At 47.9% G+C, this 18,885-nt stretch overlaps 1 protein-coding gene across 4 annotated transcripts in view; it reads left to right on the top strand.

The window, feature by feature from the left end:
• The window catches only part of NXPE4 (neurexophilin and PC-esterase domain family member 4), a 212,515-nt gene that overhangs the window by 40,172 nt on the left and 153,458 nt on the right, over window positions 1–18,885 (top strand). The window lies entirely within an intron of this gene.

Genomic DNA, 18,885 nt, shown 5'->3' on the forward strand with positions numbered 1-18,885 from the left:
GAATATATGGGTGCAGGCACAGTTACATAGACCACCTTAATACCTCACTCCCAGCAGTAGCTCCATCTTTCAGACAAAAATACAACAGACTTCAGAATTAATCTCTATTTTCAATCAAATAGACTTAACAGAATATTTTGCCTGACACTTTAGACATAAACAGTCTTAGAAGCCAATGAAATTTTACTTAAAATAGATCATATTTTAGGCCGTAAAGCAAGTCCTAACTAGTAGAAAAGAGTCAAGGTAATTTTCTTGTATTTGATCAGATTGTAGTGGAAAAACCTAGAAATCAATAACAAGAGAAACTGTATAGATGTTGAATTAAAACCCTCTGGAATAAACACTGGGTCACTGGTGGGAAGAGTCCCAGGTACCCTAGAGCAAAATGAAACGGAAAGCACTTTACCAGAACCTTTAGGACCCAACCAAAGTGGCTTGAAAAGGAAAGTTTACAGCCATGAAAGATTACAGGAAAAGAAGCCAAAATAAGCATACATAGAAATGACCATAGACTTAAAGAAAGCAGGCAGCCCCCTAGCCAAACTAACCAAAAGAGAGAGAAGGCCCAAATTAGCAACATTAGAGACGCAAAAGTATCCGTGACCACAGTTTCCTAGGAAAACAGAGGATCAGCAGGGAAAAGTTTGAAAAACTATATTAAAACAAACAAAGCAGAAAGTTTAGAAGAAATGACTAGATTCCTAGATACGTACAACCTATGAAAGTTAAACCCAGATGAAACAGAGAACTTACGTGGACCCATAACAAGATGTGAAATTGGAAGAGCAATAAAAAGTCTCCCACAAAGAAAAACCCAGAACCAGACTAATGGATACATTCTCAGTCTAACTAAATACCAGTGTTCCTCACACTGCCTAGACTGGAAGGAAATATTGAACTAACCCGTAATGCCAGCGTTGCTCTGTTGCCAACCCTGGCGAGGACACAGCCACCACCACCACCACAAATTTCCCCGAAAAACAGAGAGGCAAAACATCTCAATAAAATTTGCCCAAGCTGAATTAAAGAACACCAGTTAGTTTCATCCTAGGGATGCAGAGACTGCTTGATACAAGAATCTCAACAATTAAAACACAGCACAGCACGTACATACACTCAAGAATAGAAACCAGAAGGGAGGTCATCTCAACAGACTCAGGGACCATCTTTCATGAGCATCACACATCTTCATGAGAATGCTCTGAAGACTAAGAACTCAGAGAGAATAGCCACTGGGAAGCTATGGGGCTTCTTCACACTAGATTCTACACTTCCATGGTCCAAATGTAATAGCCGTAACCCCAAAGGAAACACACACACACACACACACACACACACACACACACACACACACACACACACACAAAACCCCAAAACTATATGGCAGAGTTAGAACTAGAAAAACAATTAGCTTTCTTTCCTTGTGCATGACTCAAGTGCTCATGAGCTGCATCCAGTACTCCCTCACCCCTAAAACATCCTTTTGTAGTCTCCGCTGTTTATACTCTAGAAGTATAATTTGAGGTGTATAGATTTTGGGTCTGGCTAATTTCTATACTCAATTTTTTTTTTACTTGTAAGTTCTTCATAGTTAAGTTTTAATTGAGAAAAGAACTAAGAGGAGGGATGCAACACAACACAGTAAAGCCTAACTATGGCAAACCTATAGTTGACATTAGACTGTAATGAGGGAAAACGAAAGACATTTGGTCTACAGTGAGGAGCAACCCCGGGCACTCAAATTCTCCACTCTTAGTACAGCTTGAAGCTTCAGAACCCACTGTTCAGGCAAGAGACTGAAACAAAAGGGATACAAATAGAAAAGGAAAAAAGTGAGATTGTCTCCATTTGCACCAGAAAATGCTTAGATCTGAATTTGTTTTATGGTGTGCCAACCAGAACAGACAAATAATAAACAAACAAACAAAGCAAAATAAACAAATAGTTGGAAATTACAAGACAGAAACAACGGGCTTTTCTCTGATTGAGGCGGGAGCCTGTTGGGAGCTTGCACAGAGGACTAGGACTTGGTTTACATTTCAGTCATATTTTGCAAATTACTTGCATGAGAAATAGAATTAAGGCAGGAGCATGGTTGGGCAGAGGAGGTCATGGCAATAATCTAGGTGAGGGCTATTACTAGTTGGAACCTGGGATTTGGTGAAAAAACAACCCTACTAAGGAGTAAAAATCAGAAATACACAAAAGAAGATGTGTTGACTTAGTAAATTAGTTGGTTATTTAATCAGTTATTATACTGAAGCCAAAGGATTGTGTTCAGGAGAGGGGAGAGAGAAAGTGACGTCAGGCCTACCGACTTCCCTGTTTTCTAGAATACCTAAGTATAAGGGGGGGTGGGGGGGGGGAATGTTGTTGCAAGTGCAGCGTACAGATCACCACACACAAGCAGAGGGGTACGACTGGAGCAATGCTCTCTCCACTCAAGGCGAGCTAGCTGCCGTCACAGTAGCCTCCACCCTCAGGGTTAATGCATGCCTCTCTCCCCCACACCACCTTCTAGAGGTGTTGCCAGGCGGCAGTGAGGTGGGCGCTCTCTTCAACGTGGGCAGTTACTCTCCTCACATCCAGTGGCTCTGCCAGATCTAAGACCCAGAGTGCTTGTCTGCGTCCTTCCCTTTTTTTTTTTTTTTTTTTTTTCCTGAGACAGGGTCTCTCTGTGTTAACCTTGGCTGTCCTGGACTTGCTTTGTAGACCAGGCTGGCCTCGAACTCACATCGATCCACCTGCCTCTGCCTCCCGAGTGCTGGGATTAAAGGCATGCGCCCACCTCTTGTTTGTCCTGTCCTATAACTGCAGCCGGTCAGTGTGCCTCTGGAGGACACTGAGGAGCTTCCATGGCTGCCTCGCTAACTAGGTATTCATCGGTTCCTTCTTTTTCACTCACACTCATTCTCCACTGGCTTACCAAGACTGTATTTTCTAAATAACAGTGCGGATGGTGTGAGTTCTTTAGGGTCCCAGCACTCTGCTCCTCTAAGGCCACACCCGGTTCTTTCTTCCTCCCTGCTTCTCACAGACTTTCCCCTCTGACTGGGAGCCACTTCTCCCTCCACCAAATGAAACCCAGTTGCCCAGGCAGGCACAGTGACATCTTCCCATTCCAAAGATGGCTCTGTGGCATGTGTGCCATGCAATCCAACTTCAGTCGCCACATGTAGCTCCGGGGAAGCCGAAACATGTCGAGTACCATGTAGTAGATCGGTAAATGTTTGTATTTATTGAGCTAAGTAACATTTAGAATTCAAATGGATTAACCAATTTCATTTGACCTTCTTAAAATATAGCTACTGGAGCCGGTGAGATGGCTCAGTTGGAAGAGAGAGGTACTTGTACACAAACCTGATGACCTGAGTCTGATCCCCAGATTGCACACCACTGTAGCAGGAAAGTACCTGAGAGTTGTTATCTGATGCGCGCGCGCGCACACACACACACACTCATCTCTGCCTCCCCAGCACTGGGGTTACAAACTTTATTTTTAACATGGGTTCTGAGGCTCGGACTTGGGTCCTCACGAAAGACAAGCAAGCACTGAACTGACTAAGCTTAGGTTTTAAATTGTACCGGTGACTCGAGTTGTCATTACAGGTAATACTGCGTATGCTACTTTCGTACGTATATATAACTCTTCGAATGCATGTCTGTCTCCTGCAGTAGAGAATGTCTGCATCCTGCCGTAATGGACAGCCCCCCTTGAACTGTAAGCCGACACTCCTTCCTGCCTTAAATTGGTTCTCTTGTAAAAATGGGGTGGCAGTGAAGAGAAAATTAATATATTAGAGACTATGAAACATTCAGATTTACCCATAGTTCGGGGCCATGAAAAGAACGCTGCCGAAATGAAGAGTCGTCTCTGAACAACAGGAAGTCATGAAAGATTGTGCAGGAAGCAGCCACCCTCATCATGAATAACACAGAGGTCACCAACAGCAGCAACTTGTAGACTTCCAAGCTGTCACATTGTCACACTGTTTGTCAGCTTGGATTGTCTACAGCTCTGCACTGGCTTGTTTTATTCATCCAAATGCCTGGGCTTTACAGCACCAAATTAGGAATCCCCAGAGCAACCCCTGCTGTTTTGTCTTTTTTTTTTCCCTCTCCATCTCAAATTCCCCAAGCCCCAGTCTCTCACAGGCAAGGGAGGGAACTAGTTCTCCTGAGGGTGTCCCAGTTTACATTTGCTTGTCCCCAAGAGGTGACTGAATGAATCCTGGGGAGTGAGGCTGAGGCCTTCCTGAAGTCTACGGCCTGAGAGCTTTAGTCTCTTTGAACACGCCACTTTGGAAACAAACGAGGAGCTGCCCACAGCACCCGGGTCCAGACTTTGATCTGAGGCTCCTGGGCTCTTTGATGGATGTGGACCAGTGCCAGCCCTGTGGGATAATTAAGTCTCCCTGTTACATAATAAGGTGCCATGGGCTTCTTAATTGCATGTGTTGGAACGTGAACCACCTGGGTTGATGGATGAAAACTCTGTAATGGATGGTGGGGAGAAGGGAAGAGTGGACGTTCCTTATAAGTGATGAAAGCAGAAGCAGGATGGGCCAGGAGGCCACAACGATTGGAAAGTAAGTCTTCTTGAGGCCCCGTGGAGCCTCAGACACCAGGCATCCACACTGGAAGGTATTTCAGATGGTTTGGTCCCACACTGTTACTCTGTATGCAGGAAACCTCTGACCTATGGAGAACTAGTTTTTATAGGACCTGTTTTTCATTACATCAGGTATTACATGTTCCCATACACTTGCTAAAATTATGGCGTAATAGCAGTTTTCCTTTGCTTTTCATTTGGTTCATTCATCTCGAGATGGGGACTTCTTGCTGTGTAGCTCAGGCTGGCCTTGAACTCACTGTGTGGCTCAAGCTGGCCTTGAACTGTCAATCTTCCTGCCTCAGTCTCCAGAGCGCTGGGGTTACATGTGGACTCCGCTCCACATGATGACTGCTTGGCATTTTAAATAGCTCCTTCCATCTGGTCTCTCACGGGTTCTCATGACATTCTCTCTGGCTAAAATGAAGCTTTATTAAGACTCCTGATCTCAGAGTGGCTCCATGTTCGCCTGAAGTCTCACAGCTGTGTTAGAGCTGAGGAACACCAGCAAGTCTGTGTTCTTTCCACTTCGCTGCTCAGTTTTTTTTATGCTCCCATCATCCATCCATCCATTCATCCATCCATCCATCCATCCATCCATCCATCCATCCATCCACTCAGCATGGTTGATATCTCAGAATGAGCCTTGGCATAAGGGCATTTTATTCTCAGTCTCTAGTGTGTCACCTGCAGGTCTTAGCTGACTTCTCGAGGGGTCACTAGCTTTTAGACACAAGCTGAATATGATCTGGTTTGAGCTGTAGGAAAATGTCTTTTGTGGGGCCTGGAATGCAGGACCATTTCAGGAAACTGGAAGAAAGCCTTGAGAGAGGGTTCAATGTAGGATGTGGTTGCTGAGGAAAAGAGAGCAGTAAAAAGTAACTCAGAGGTTTCGTAGTTTAGTCTCCAGGGAAACCCTAAGAGTGTGAGCTGAAGACAGCCCAAGTATGCCTGAGTCATCAAGGGAGGTGTGTCTCACAATTTGTTATGGGGCTGGGGTCAGCAGGGTGTTGCCTGTGTATGACACTGCAAGAAAGTAGGGACAGCCAGATGACTTGGGGCAGCATGGCAGTAAGCCTTTCTTCGTTATGAATCACCTGACACAAGTGATATGTGAATCGGGAGAGTCTTATTTAGCTCCATTTGAGAGGTTGAAGAGCATGGCGCTCACGTTGTTTCGTTCTCAGCTGTATCACCTCCTGGTAGATCGTGCGTGTCAGAGCAAGCCTTTGATCACATCTGGATCCAGCTGCAAAGAAAGAGAAAGACTTTCCCCTTGGTGACACTCAGAGGAAGGATAGCAGGCTACCAAGAAGAGACTTGATACCCTATTAGCATATACAGGGAGAGGAAGTCCCCCTCAGTCACAGTCATAGGGGAGGGGAGTAAGGGGAAAATGGGAGGGAGGGAGGAATGGGAGGATACAAGGGATGGGATAACCATTGAGATATAGTATGAATAAATTAATAAAATATAAAAAAAAGAAAGAGAAAGACTTGAGTGTCTCAAGGCCTACAAGGCCATGTCCCAATAACCTCAGGACATCATTCTCAATTAAATCCCCCAAAATATCACCGAAGGACCAAGGTGCCAACTACAGTGGAATCAAGCCACAGTGGGTTCTGGAGTTCATCACTTCATGCTGCAGAGGGCAACTGGGATCTATGGAGAAGGTTCTCAGCTTAGGTTATAATCAAGACCCTGCTTGTAACAGACTCTCTTGGGCTCGCTGTCCTCAGGTCAGCATCCTCATCTGTAGAAACCAGACCAGGGGCATCACATCATTACCCGGCCACCTCTGTCATCATCCATGGTGCCTAGCTTCTAGGCACAAGACCACGCAAGGATATTGCAAACATATCCCTGACACGCCACAGATGGCTGTCTCTTGGCTGGTGGTAATGGGGCCCTGGTGGCCCCATAAAGCCACCTGGCATCGTACCTTTTGTTTTTATTGGCTTTGTACACACCTGTGCAAAGCGTGCCATCAGGTAAAGGCTCCCCCGCCACTCTGAGACAGGAAACAGCCGCCTCCCCAGCCTCTACTTCTCAGTATAGTTCTGTCCTCTGCCCTGGGTTTTATTACTCAGTGAGTGATGTTTGCCTGGAAACACTTTCTTTATGACTTATTAATAAAAAGCGAGAAGGGAGAAATGGAAGAAACACAAGGTAAGAGAGCGGGACTGTATCTAAGTAAAACACTTTTCAAAGTGTCAAAAGGTCTTTGGGGAAATAGGAAAAATAAATGAGTCAAAGTGTGAAGTGAGTGAGAGGCAGGAAACTGGCTTCAGGAAATAGGCCCTCAGCAGCAGCAATTTGAACTAAAACAAAACAGAACGAAATAAAACCCGACAAAATGCGACTAATAATAATCATTGCCGTCCCCCTCATTGGTGTCACCCTCACCACAATGCCCTGTGTTGACATATTACTTTGAGACTGGATTGCTCTGAAAAATGACCAATTCATAAGAGGAATAAAACAAGGTCAACAAAATGGCAGATGGGTCCAGGAGAAGCAGAGATCAGGCCTAGCCCCGCCCACTCCTGTATCCTTGCAAATGATGGCCTGGCGTCCCAGGAGGGTTCTAAGACATTCCAGACAGAGTCGGAAGTGCCTGGGATTGAGCTTCCTCTGGTGGTGTCTGCTCACTGAAAGTGAGGAAGTAGCCTCAGAGACTGCGAGTCCGTGGGTAAATGCAGCAAGAGGAAAGAGGCTCTCAGCAGAAATTTGAGGAATTCTGTACGTTGTAAAGTTCACAAGCGGTGCATCCCAGGGACCCTGTAAAGATCACTGCCCCGTAACAGTGATTTCCAGGACTGAGTTGCGTGTGTGTGTGTGTGTGTGTGTGTGTGTGTGTTTGCATTCATGTGTGTGTTTATGTGTGTGTGTAGTCATGTATGTGTGTCTGTCTGTGTGTATTCATATGTGTGTATATAATTCATATGTGTGTATCTGTCTGTGTGCATCATGTGTGTCTGTCTGTGTGTATTCATGTGTATGTATATAATTCATATGTGTGTGTGTCTGTCTATGTGTATCATGTGTGTGTGTATATATAATACATGTGTGTCTGTCTGTCTGTCTGTCTGTTTGTGTATATTCATGTGTATGTATATAATTCATATGTGTGTGTGTGTGTCTATGTGTATCATGTGTGCATGTGTATATATAATACATGTGTGTGTGTCTGTCTGTCTGTCTGTGTGTATTCATGTGTGTGGGTATGAGTGATAGCCAGAGGTTGTCATCTGGTGCTTTCCTCAGTGGATTTTTCCCCACCTTATTTTTTGAGTCAGGATCTTCCACTGAACCTGTAGCTCACTGAGTCAGCCAAACTGACTCTCCAGGCACCCACCCCCGCAGTTCTGAAATCACAGGTGTATAACAGGTGCCTGGATTTATTTTCCCTGGGTGCTGGGGATTGAAGTCAGGTCATTATGCTTGCAACAGCAAGTGCTTTACTGCTTGAGCCGTCTCTCTAGCCCCCTAAAACCTGTCGTGGGACTTCGGGGAAATGAAAAAGGACAAAGCCACTGCCTTTACCCTTATTTCTGGGAGCGCCCAATCCTAGGAGTTTCCCATCCCATCCCATCGCCCTGCTGTCCTGAGATCTAGGGCACGGGCCCGCCCACAGGGAACTTCGGTTTACCTTGCTCTGTGATGGCCGTTCTCACAGCTATCCCCACTGTGACTCTTCAGCCATGATCCCCACCCCATCCTCATTCTAAGTCTCCCCCCGCCCCAACTTTGACATCTTGACCATCATCCGTCTCTAAGAAGCACAGCCTGTCACTTCCAAATGGGAGTGATTTCTCCTACTTTGCTGTGCTTTTTATTGGAAACAGCACAGTCATACATATTTTATGAATATTTGTACACATTCAGGATGCATCGTTCCTGCTGAAGCACAAGCCCCCTATGAGATGGGACTTTGCCTTACTTATCTGAATGATGTGGGGGAACAGAGAGCCCGGAATGCTTACCTTGCATGTAGAATCAGAGCTCAGTTCTGAACTCAGTGGCTTAAATCTTAAACCTTCCCCGGGGCCTGCATCAAATGTCACTTTGTTCAAATTATTTTGTATGTGTGACTTTTGCCTGTGTGTGTGTCTGTGCACCACATGCTTTTAGTGGGTCCCCTGGGGGCTGCAGTTACAGTCGGTTGTGAGGTGGGAATTGGGCACTAGGAATCAAACCTGGATCCAGTGCTCTTAACCACTGAGCCATCTCTCCAGCCCCTGCCACCTTGTTCTTAAAGCCTTACGACACACTGCCGTTTGGAAGCAGGTTCTCTTCCCAGCTTTCCTATGGAGAGCAATAGTGCTGGTCAGCAGAGTTCTCCAGCACTCTTCTGGACAAATGGCCAGAGTGTATTTCCCCAACTCCCTTGGAAGTTGATCGGGGTCACGTGACTTGCTTTGGGCACTAAAATTAAAGCAGAGATGACTCATGTCACTTCACAGTGGACACATTAAGAACAAGTACAGGGTTTATTGTGCCCTCGTTCTCCTGCCATAACAGTGATAGAAGCCCAGAGAGGGGGCCTCCCTTAGGCTGCAGTTCTTATGTTGTTAGAGTGGGATGTTTCTGCAGTCCTCTGAGAGCCCTGTGGTAGGAGCGATGGCGGCGACTTGGGAGCTGTTTGTCACTGCAGTTCAATATAGTCTTTCCTGTCTGATACGCACACCGTAACACTTCCTGATATCGTATTATTTGTGCAAATGCCATCTCCCTAATAAGTTGAGAGATTCTCCATCTGTCCATTCATTTATGCAGTCTTTTCCTTCTCCAGCATTTATAGAGCACCGCCATATGTTAGGTGCTCCATGCAACTGTGCTAGCTGCCTGAGATGGCATAATAAGCAAAGGGTAGTATCGGCCCTTCCCTAGGCTTTCCATGCGGCAGGAGAGTGGGTAGGTGGACAGGCAGTGTCAGCCACTGCATGCTACAGCGCACACAGGGAGAAAACACCTAACTTTTAGACATTTCAGGAGGATTGGGGAAGGATTGCGGGGGAGATTCCCGTCTACACAGAAACTGGGAACAAACAGGAAGATTTCTGCTGAAGAGGAAAAGGGATGAGGATAGGAATGTGGCTAGAAAAGGGGAGGAAGATGAAGGGATGGGAGGGAGGTGGGTGTGGAGGGACAGAAAGAGGCGGGATGGGGGGAGAGGGAAGGGAAGCACCTTTGTACCTTCTTGCACATGTGCATCCACCTAGGTGGACTCGTGTGGAGGCCAGAGACTGGTGTTGGTCTATCTTTTTTTTTTAGGTCTGTTTTCTTTTTATAAAATATTTTTATAAAAATATCCCATTCCTTGTATCCTCCCATTCCTCCCTCCCTCCCATTTTCCCCTTACTTCCCTCCCCTATGACTGTGACTGAGGGGGACCCCCTCCCCCTGTATATGCTCATAGGGTATCAAGTCTCTTCTTGGTAGGCTGCTCACTTCCTCTGAGTGCCACCAGGCCTCCCCATCCAGGGGACGTGGTCAAATATTGCTCAGCATTCCTCCACCTTGTTTTTAGAAATAGAATCTCTCACTGAGCACGGAGCTCACCATCCTGAGTAGACTGGGCGAGCCACTGAGCCTCTGGGAGCCACCTGTCTCTGCTTCCGTTGCTGGGGTTACAGACTCACACATACCAGGGTGTTTACATGGGTGCTGGGGTGGGGTGGGGTGGGGTCCATGCTCACATTCTCATGCATGGACAGCAGGCACTGTGCCAACCGAGTCACTTCCCTAGCCCTGGGCGTAGCATTTGTAAGGAGGAAACGGACAAGAAAAGATAGGAAAGGCCCAAAGATCTGCAGTGCTTGCAGGAGGGTGGGTGGAGCCTGGAGTCTGAGATGGGCTGCCCAGGGAAGCCACTTTCCTGTGTAGGAGAGCCCTGCATACCCAGCTGAAGACTCTGGATTGAGGTATAAAGGTGCTGGAGAGGCACTGAAGGCCAAAGTGAGAGACAGTTGTATATGTACCTTGGCTTTTCCAGGTCATTTTGCTTGCTGCAGGAGTCAGGATGGGAGCTCAGCAGCCACAGGAGGCCTTGGGGGTGGATGCTAGATCTGATTCACTTTTCTGGCCTCCCTCCCTCCCTCCCTGACACCAAGCCCCTAGAACTGCCTAAGCATTTCAGACACGGTAATTGGGTAGAAAGGTGACAACAGTCGTGCAAGTCCTCAGCCCTGTCAGCAACACCTCGGGGCTCCCAGCAATCACTCACAAATGGCAGCGACAAGGAGTGCAGAGGTAGAGTGGCTTGAGATGCCAGCATCCTGACAGGAACCAACCTCATCAGGCCCCAGTAATAGCCCAACAATGGCAGTGTCCAGTGCTGGACAGTGGGAGGCACCTCTTCCCTTAGGGGACAGGCAACAGACATCTAGGAGATTCCTAAAAGGAAACTGGCCACTACACAACTGATGTCTACATGGAGAAAGAGGCTCTAAGTAACTACACTGGGTTTTGACACACCTGCTCCACTCTGCCACTTCCACTGGGTCTGTGCTTTCTCAGAGCCTCTAAACTTTGGGGGCAGGTAGGCAAATGGAGACTCAGTCTTTCTCGGGCTGTGGTGAGGTAGAGAGACGCAAAAGTGCCTCTCTGTTCTTTCAGGCAGCGGAGTTGTGCTTTTGTTCCTGGGAGCTGGGCTGTGGGCCGAGCCAGGTGCTCCGGAGCAGGAGGGCTGCTCACGCTCCAAGAGCCAGGCCGGCAACTCCAGAAGGCAAAACTTCAGTGTATTCCAATTTTCCAAAATAGAAAGAATAAAACAAATCAGAGCAGATGTTCCAACATGTAATTATCAACTAATCAGTTCGGACTTTTTTTTTTTTTTCAAAAAGGGAAATTTCAAAATAGCTCCCAGATCTCATCAAGGCAGCTCTGGTGGGAAGCTGGCTGGCTTGGGAGGAAGTGACTGCATCACAGGGCTGCAGGTGCCCAGGTGGGAGGGGGTGGGAGGAGGCAGATGCTTAAAGGGCCTAGGTGCTGCTGCTGCTGCTGCTGCTGCTGCTGGAGGGGGAGCAAGCAGGGAGCTGCTCCAGGCTGCAGGTGCCAGGTTGAGGCAGCTGTGCCTCATGGTGAGTCAGCTCTGCTCTGGCGGACACATGGAATGACTCACATGACGAACATGAGTTGATCATTTATTCTAAAGGCCAGCACCTCAACCATCCCCCTCTATTCTTCCCCACCCCCACCCCCACCCCCCAGGTCTGCTCTGGTCTTTAAGTCCAATGAGATACAGGGGCAGGGGGAAAACCAAACCAAACCAAACCAACCAAACCAGCCATAGCCATCAAGTTTGTGGGCGGTGGGAGTCCTGAATGTGTTGGTTGAGTCTTATACTTGGTTTTGAATTCTACAGTTGCTAAATTTTCCATGTGAGTGCTAGTGAGGGACTAGCAAGCTGCCTCAGTGGATAAAGGTGCCTGCCAACAAGACGGTGTATCTGAGTTCAATTCCTGGAACTTACATGGAAGAAGAAGCAACTTCTGCAAGTTGTCCCTGCCTCTTGCCCCTGTGTGCGTGCACATGCGCAAGCGTGTATACACACACACACACACACACACACACACACACACACACACACACACGGCGGGGGGAGGAGGGAGATGAAGACTTGTGGTACCTTTAGTGGATTCCTGGGAGAGAGGAAAGCAATAGAGAACCAGGAGGGAAAGTAGGAAGAGGGAAGGAAGACACATGTCTGAGAGGAGGGAGAAGATTGGGAAGGAGAAAGAGAGCAGGCTGTTCACTGGTCTTCACTAGGGTTCTGAGATTTGGGGCATTGCTTAGGGGTGAAAACTGCCTCTGTGCTGATTGCTGCAACTGTATGTGCCACCTGAGTGTCACGGATGCACCTTATGCACTTTGGAAAAAAGCGCACTAAAGTCCCTGGAAACTTTTAGGAACAAACTGTTATTAGCACACAGACAGATTTCACAGCTTCCTGCCTCAGTGCCGGACCTCAGTTTTTCTAACCTAGTGGGCAGCCTGTGCCCCTTCCTTAATACAATCTTTAGTTTCTACCCACTTCCTAGGTGAGAACCAGACTAAGCCAGTTTCCGTAGAGCACACAGCTGGCTGTAGAGCACACAGCTGGCTGTAGAGCACACAGCTGGCTGTAGAGCACACAGCTGGCTGTAGAGCACACAGCTGGCTACAGAGCACACAGCTGGCTGTAGAGCACACAGCTGGCTACAGAGCACACAGCTGGCTGTAGAGCACACAGCTGGTGGAAAGGCACAGAACTCCGTAGAATGGTAGGCTCCACTGTCAGGCAGCCTGGGGTCAGGTCCCTGTGGCATTCCTGACTGCCAGTGTGTCTTTGATAAGCTGTTTAACCTTGGTGGCTTCCGTGTCACCTGCCAAATGAGGAAAACGATTATGCTTATTGCGTAAGGAGGCCGTGAGGCTCACAGGGAGCGTGTGTATAGAGCACTCTGTGTTCACATAGTAGAGTGCTTGCCCCTAAGCAGAGCTCACCTTTCCCCCCCAGTGGCCTGCTGGGGCTGAGCTGAAGCTGAATGGCTGCTCAACTGCAAGGAAATGGAGAGAAACAGTCATTGGCTTGTTTTTCCTTCTATAGAAGAAGTTTTGTGTAACCGGAAGGGATTCCCTGTACGTTTTTTTTTTTCTTTTTCCTTCTGGAAATGCTATTTTCTGTCCTTCCTATCTCTGTACAGCCAAAATACAGTGACTCCTTAGGGCCCAACCCCATGCTCACCTCTTGTCTCACGCCCTCCTAGGGGCGCCACCTCAGAGCTATGCCCTGTCTCAGCATTCCTTCGATACATTTATTGGAGTACAGTTATTTGTGGACGTGTCTGCCATCTTCTATGAGATCTCTAATGAGTTCCTGCTGATGAACATCCCGCCCTGCACCTAGTACAGGGTCTATCTGATGCAGCATGGATCTCACCCTGTGGTCACCACGGCAAGCATGTAGGCCCAGAATCTGGATGAAAGCTGACTTGTCAGCAGGACTATGGAGAAGCCACACAGGGGCCAGCCCCTTAGCTGGACCTTAGTTGAGAAGCTGTGATCCCAGCTGAGGCAAGTGAGCAGGAGGTCTCAGAGGAACCACGAGATGGTCTCTTTGCTTTTATGGCTCAGGGATTTAATGTGCTGGAAAGAGAATGCCATGTCCCACTTTTTGATAGGAATAATTGCACAGACTTTGTTCATTCTCTCATTAATTTATTATCGAGCCGTTGCTTAGCAAGAGTGGTTAAAAGTAAGCAGTAGAGTGGTTGGAGAGATGGCTCAGAGGTTAAGAGCACTTAGCACATTGCAGAGGACACAGTTTCCAGTCGCGGCAGTCACATGTGCCTCACAGCCATCTGTAACTCCAGTTCCAGGGGGATCTGACCTCTCTCCTGACCTCTGAGGGCTCCCGCATGCATGTGGTGCACAGACGCATACTAACGAAAACTCACACACGCATAAAATAAATAAGTATATTTTTAAGAAAAGCACGAAGGGCCAACACAGTGGTTCTTAGGAGACTGAGATGGGGAATCAACTACTGAAGGCCAACCTTATCTGCACAGGGAGTTCAAGTTCATCCTGAACTGCACAGCAAGGCTCTGCCTCAACATCGAGCAAGCAAGCAAACAAATAAAAACGAACTACTTGGATCTTATTGCCATTCATCTGCTGTGCAAATATGGAGAGTTTTAAAAGGTAGAACAGTAGTCTCTACTTCTTGAGGCTGTAGTAAAGATTACCTGAGAAAACATTTGCAAGGGTACTTGGCACAGCATGACACTAAGCAAGTGACCAAACACAGGAAGTCTATTTTATGGCACTCCCAGGACATAGAGAAGAAAGCCACAACCCAGCTTTGTATCCTAGTCCCTACCTTCAAGTTCTGCAACTGTAACACAGCCTCTTGGCTGCCATGTGCAGCGGTGTGGTGTCTTGAATTTAATGCCTGTGAAAAATAATGGTTGAATTTGGTGCATTTAAGCTCAATTTTAACAACTTCGTGAGTATTTTTTAGAATAGTCACAAATAACAAGTGTTAAATATACTCAAATGGTAAGCTTGCATGTGCGTGCACAGAGAGAGAGAGAGAGAGAGAGAGAGAGAGAGAGAGAGAGAGAGAGACAGACAGACAGACAGACAGACAGACAGACAGAGAAACAGAGAGACAGAAACATACAGCTCCTTTGTCTCTTGTTCTTTCTGTCCTCTGTCCTCTTCAGCTTTCCTCATATAAACTCTGGACTGCAATGTCTAGTTCTCTTTCTTGTGTATGCTTATGGACATGTAAACACACACACACACACACACACACACACACACACACACACACACACACACAGCTTTTTGTTGTTGTTGCTTCTTAATTCCATACTTTTCAGGCCCTTCAGAGCCTGGGCACAGTCCTCTTTCTCCTGAGAGCTCAGGATTATTGGGGCCCAGGCAGGGTGGAGGTGGGAAGAGCCTCACCCACTGCTCTCTGAGTTACTTGCAAAGCTGAGGTGCCTTCAGGGGATTAGCCTTTATTAGATGGAGCTGTGCCCTGGCTTTCCCAAGGCGGAGCTGGCCCAGAAGCATCCAGAACACTGTGGGCTGTGGGCTTGACAGGTAGTCAGGGCACCGGAGGAAAAAATGAAAAAGGATTCTGTTTTTACCTTTTTAATAAATGATAAAGAAGGAAGGGAGAATGAAGGCAACTCAGACACCCTCCCTCACTTCTCACCTGCCACAGCCTGCTCACCTGTGTAAAGGGGCAAGCCTGTCCCCTGTGGGAGGCTGCTGTGTGCTCTCTGGTATCCCAGGGCTAGTTTCTGACTCATCAGCTGGGGTTGGGTAGGGGGATCACTCCTTCTGTCTTTTTCTCATTCCATCTCTGTCCAGCTTATCCTTTGGTGCTGATATTCTCTCTCTCTCTCTCTCTCTCTCTCTCTCTCTCTCTCTCTCTCTCTCTCTCTCGTCTTTTCTCTCTTATTCCTTCCCCCAACCTTCACAGAGCAGGCTCCAATTAAAACAGAGATGGCAGTTTGGCTCCTGAGTTGACATCTCCGTTGCTGTGGAAGCTTTCGTGGTTGACAGAAATCCCTGGCTTTCCTGCCTCACCTGCTATGGAGGAGAAGAAAGGGGGGGGGGAATTACTGCAACCCCACGCACCCCTTCTTATCCTCCTTCACTTCCTCATATCCCAGCTCCACATCTTACCCAGGCTCTTCCCCAATCTAAGGCCCAGTAGTATCTCGATAGGTATTCCCTAGACCCCCTGCTGTTGAGGTGGACGCACCATGCATGCCTCCTCCAAGCAACACTTCATTTAGTCAGAAGGAAGCTGCCGAGGTGCCTGCCTTGATCTCCCCGGAGTCCTCCTGGCCTGCCAGCCTGTTTTGGGAAATAACGGGCTTTATGGAGTGGTGTTTTCGAACACTGTGCACTCACGACTCTATCTGTGAACATTACCCAACAAAGCTGGAGCTGAGCAGCCTCACTTTGCCTACTCTCCTCGGAGCCCTGACATCCTCCACCTCTTTCAGAGGGGCCCAAAGCAAGCTAAGCTGTCACTCTTCCTTGTGGCTCTGCCTCAACCAACCCTGCTGCCAGCTACTGTGTGGCTTGCAACTGCCTGCAACAACACCGCAAGGCTCCTCGAGCCTCACGCCGGTGTGTCCAAGGGTTAGTCATTATTTGCTTCTTGACAGTGTATTCCCACCACCACTCACTCCCCCCCCCCCAAGTAAAAATGTCACTCTCCTCTGGATAGGCAATATTGAGGCTTTCCACCCTTACCTGGGGAGGGACCTGGTGCTACAAACCCTGCAATGCCTCTACCTCACCCTCGCTACCTAACTTTGGCCCCAGTCTCCTTCCCTCAGCTCCCAGGACATCTCTGGACACTCTTCCTTCTGTATCCAGAACGTCCACCCAGTCTATGTCTATGCTGTGAGCCTGTAGTGGCTTCCTGTTGTTTTCAGATTCCAGCCCGAAGTCTTTTTTCCATCTTCTGACTCCCTCTGCCATTGCACCCACCTTGACTGCCTTCCATCGCACCCCAGACTCACCATCCTCTTAAAAGGCTTCCCATCTGTCACCATGCTGTGCTCTCAGCCTGGAATGTTCTTTCCTCCAAGGTGTCACCGGATCCTGTCTAGCAAATTATGCTAATAGGCTATCTTGCCTCATGAAAGGCATATGATAAATATGTGTAGACTGACTGGTTCAAATTTTTAAAAGTGAAAGTCAGTGATGAGTGGAAATCATATGTGGTGGTCACCTACTGTGACTCTAGCACTGAGCTCAATGCTGGGAGATCTACACGTCAATCGTAAGCCACGCCTCGCTACTGGGGTCCGCTCACAGTCTAGAGGTGTGACAGAAATGGAAGGAGAGGAATGCAAGTCCAACATTAATCTGGTCAGTAAGGCAATCACTACCAAGTGTCTACTCTGTGTCAGGAACCGTATTCCATGGATGAGTAAATGAAATCTAAGTGATTTGATCAAAGTTAATCACTGTTAAAAGTTGGAGCCTGGATGGGCATTTTTTTCTTCAGCCCCAAAGCATATATTTGTTTTGTTTTCAGAAAGATGAGTCAAGTGCAGAGAAACTAGGCTAGATTCCCAAGATATTTCCTCTCTTTGTAAAGTCATGAGGGATGGATGGATGTGACTCAGCTCTTGCTTATGCCCCACTTGAGTTTATGCAGATGGTCCAGGGTTTGCAGGAACCAGAAAAACTGGCATTAGAGGTGGTCTGTGGAGTGTGCTGAGGCTCGGGGAGATGGCCAGTCATCAATAAATGAATGTACCTGACCTGCTGCTGCCTGAGAGTGGGTTAAGGGTAGAGTGGGACTGCAGAATAAGGTTGGACCTCTTTGCCCATCGTGCTTACTCATAATTCAGGCTGCAAGTTTCTACATTAAATTTCTAAAATGTCCACAGCACGGGTGCGCTGGTACACGCACGCACGCACGCACGCACGCACGCACACACCCACTCAAAGGAGTTTTTCTTTGAGTATCAGTTCAAGAAACCACAATGACGACATAATACTCTAAGATGAGCTGTTTAGTGAGACACACAGATCCTTTGACAGATAATCAAGCATCATCCCTGAGAGATACACGCCTGGAGTCCACACGTGAGCTCGTTCACAGATGTGCGCACGCGGAGGAAGACGCCCACTAAGCTCGGGCAAAGAGGCCCATGGAGGGGAACCTGGCTTGAGCTGCAGCTCGCAGATGCCATCAGATGACGGGCCTGTTTCCAAGAGGGCAGGCTTTTGGAGGCCCCCAAACTTCTGTTTGCAAACCCCGTCTGGCCCAGTCCTTCCTCCAGCCTCCTGGGAAGGCAGGCAGAGATGAGCTGCCTCTTTTACTGGAGGAAGCTGGGAGTAGCTACCAGAAAGGCACCCCAGAAAAAAAAAAAAGAAACAACTGTCGAATGAGGGCGATGCCAGAGGGCCCCGTCTCGAGGCAGCTCCAGGACGAAACCTGTGATTACACATTTTTGTTCTAACCACTGGGCGGAGGCGGGAGGCTTGGTCTAGGGGAGTTGTTCTTGCTGCAGAATCTCCTGTGCTGAGCACAGCAATTAAAGTGGATAGGGGCATAAATCCAAGATGTTCTGCTATCCCGGGAGCTGGCATTAATAAGGATGAGGGAGGGGAGGTGGCCTCCAACAGGAACCTGTTTGCCAGTCCCTCTTGCCAGGGCACAGCTGTAAAGCCTGGACTTTGGCTGTTTATAGTCAGGTTCTGCAATCTTGCAGGATTACCGTTCAGACTTCAAGTGGACAGGACACGCTAATTGCAGGTATACTATGAAGCACCTGCTTCTCCCATTTCCTCTCCTCTTGTCACCATCACCCGAGTCTCAGTGCTAACACCACTGCTGAAGGGCTGCCATCCTTATTAGGCCCTAAGAAAGGCAGTTCTCTCAAGGCATCGGAGTCTACCGAACTGGGTTCATTCCCTGCCTGAGGCACTGCTGGGAACTCTGTGTTCAGAAGCTATCAGAGTCCCAGCAAAGCACATGTGGTACCTTGCCATACTCTACACCTTTGAGAGCGCCTCAGAGGTCAACCAGTCAGGTCTCCCCATGAGGGGCTTCTCTTGTGGTAACTCTTGATCCATCCTGTGCAAAGCCACCCTAGAAAGGCAGTGTGTCCCTTTATAGGACTGTATGTAAAGTAATTCTCATTATCAGAAAGTCTGTGTTTTGAAATGGACTTGTCTTTTTAGGAAGTGTCTTCACAGATAAAAGCCAGAAGAACAGTTCTAGCCCTCCTCAC

Source organism: Acomys minous (genome assembly GCF_964271855.1).
Source record: "Acomys minous genome assembly, chromosome: 5".
NCBI lineage: Eukaryota > Metazoa > Chordata > Mammalia > Rodentia > Muridae > Acomys > Acomys minous.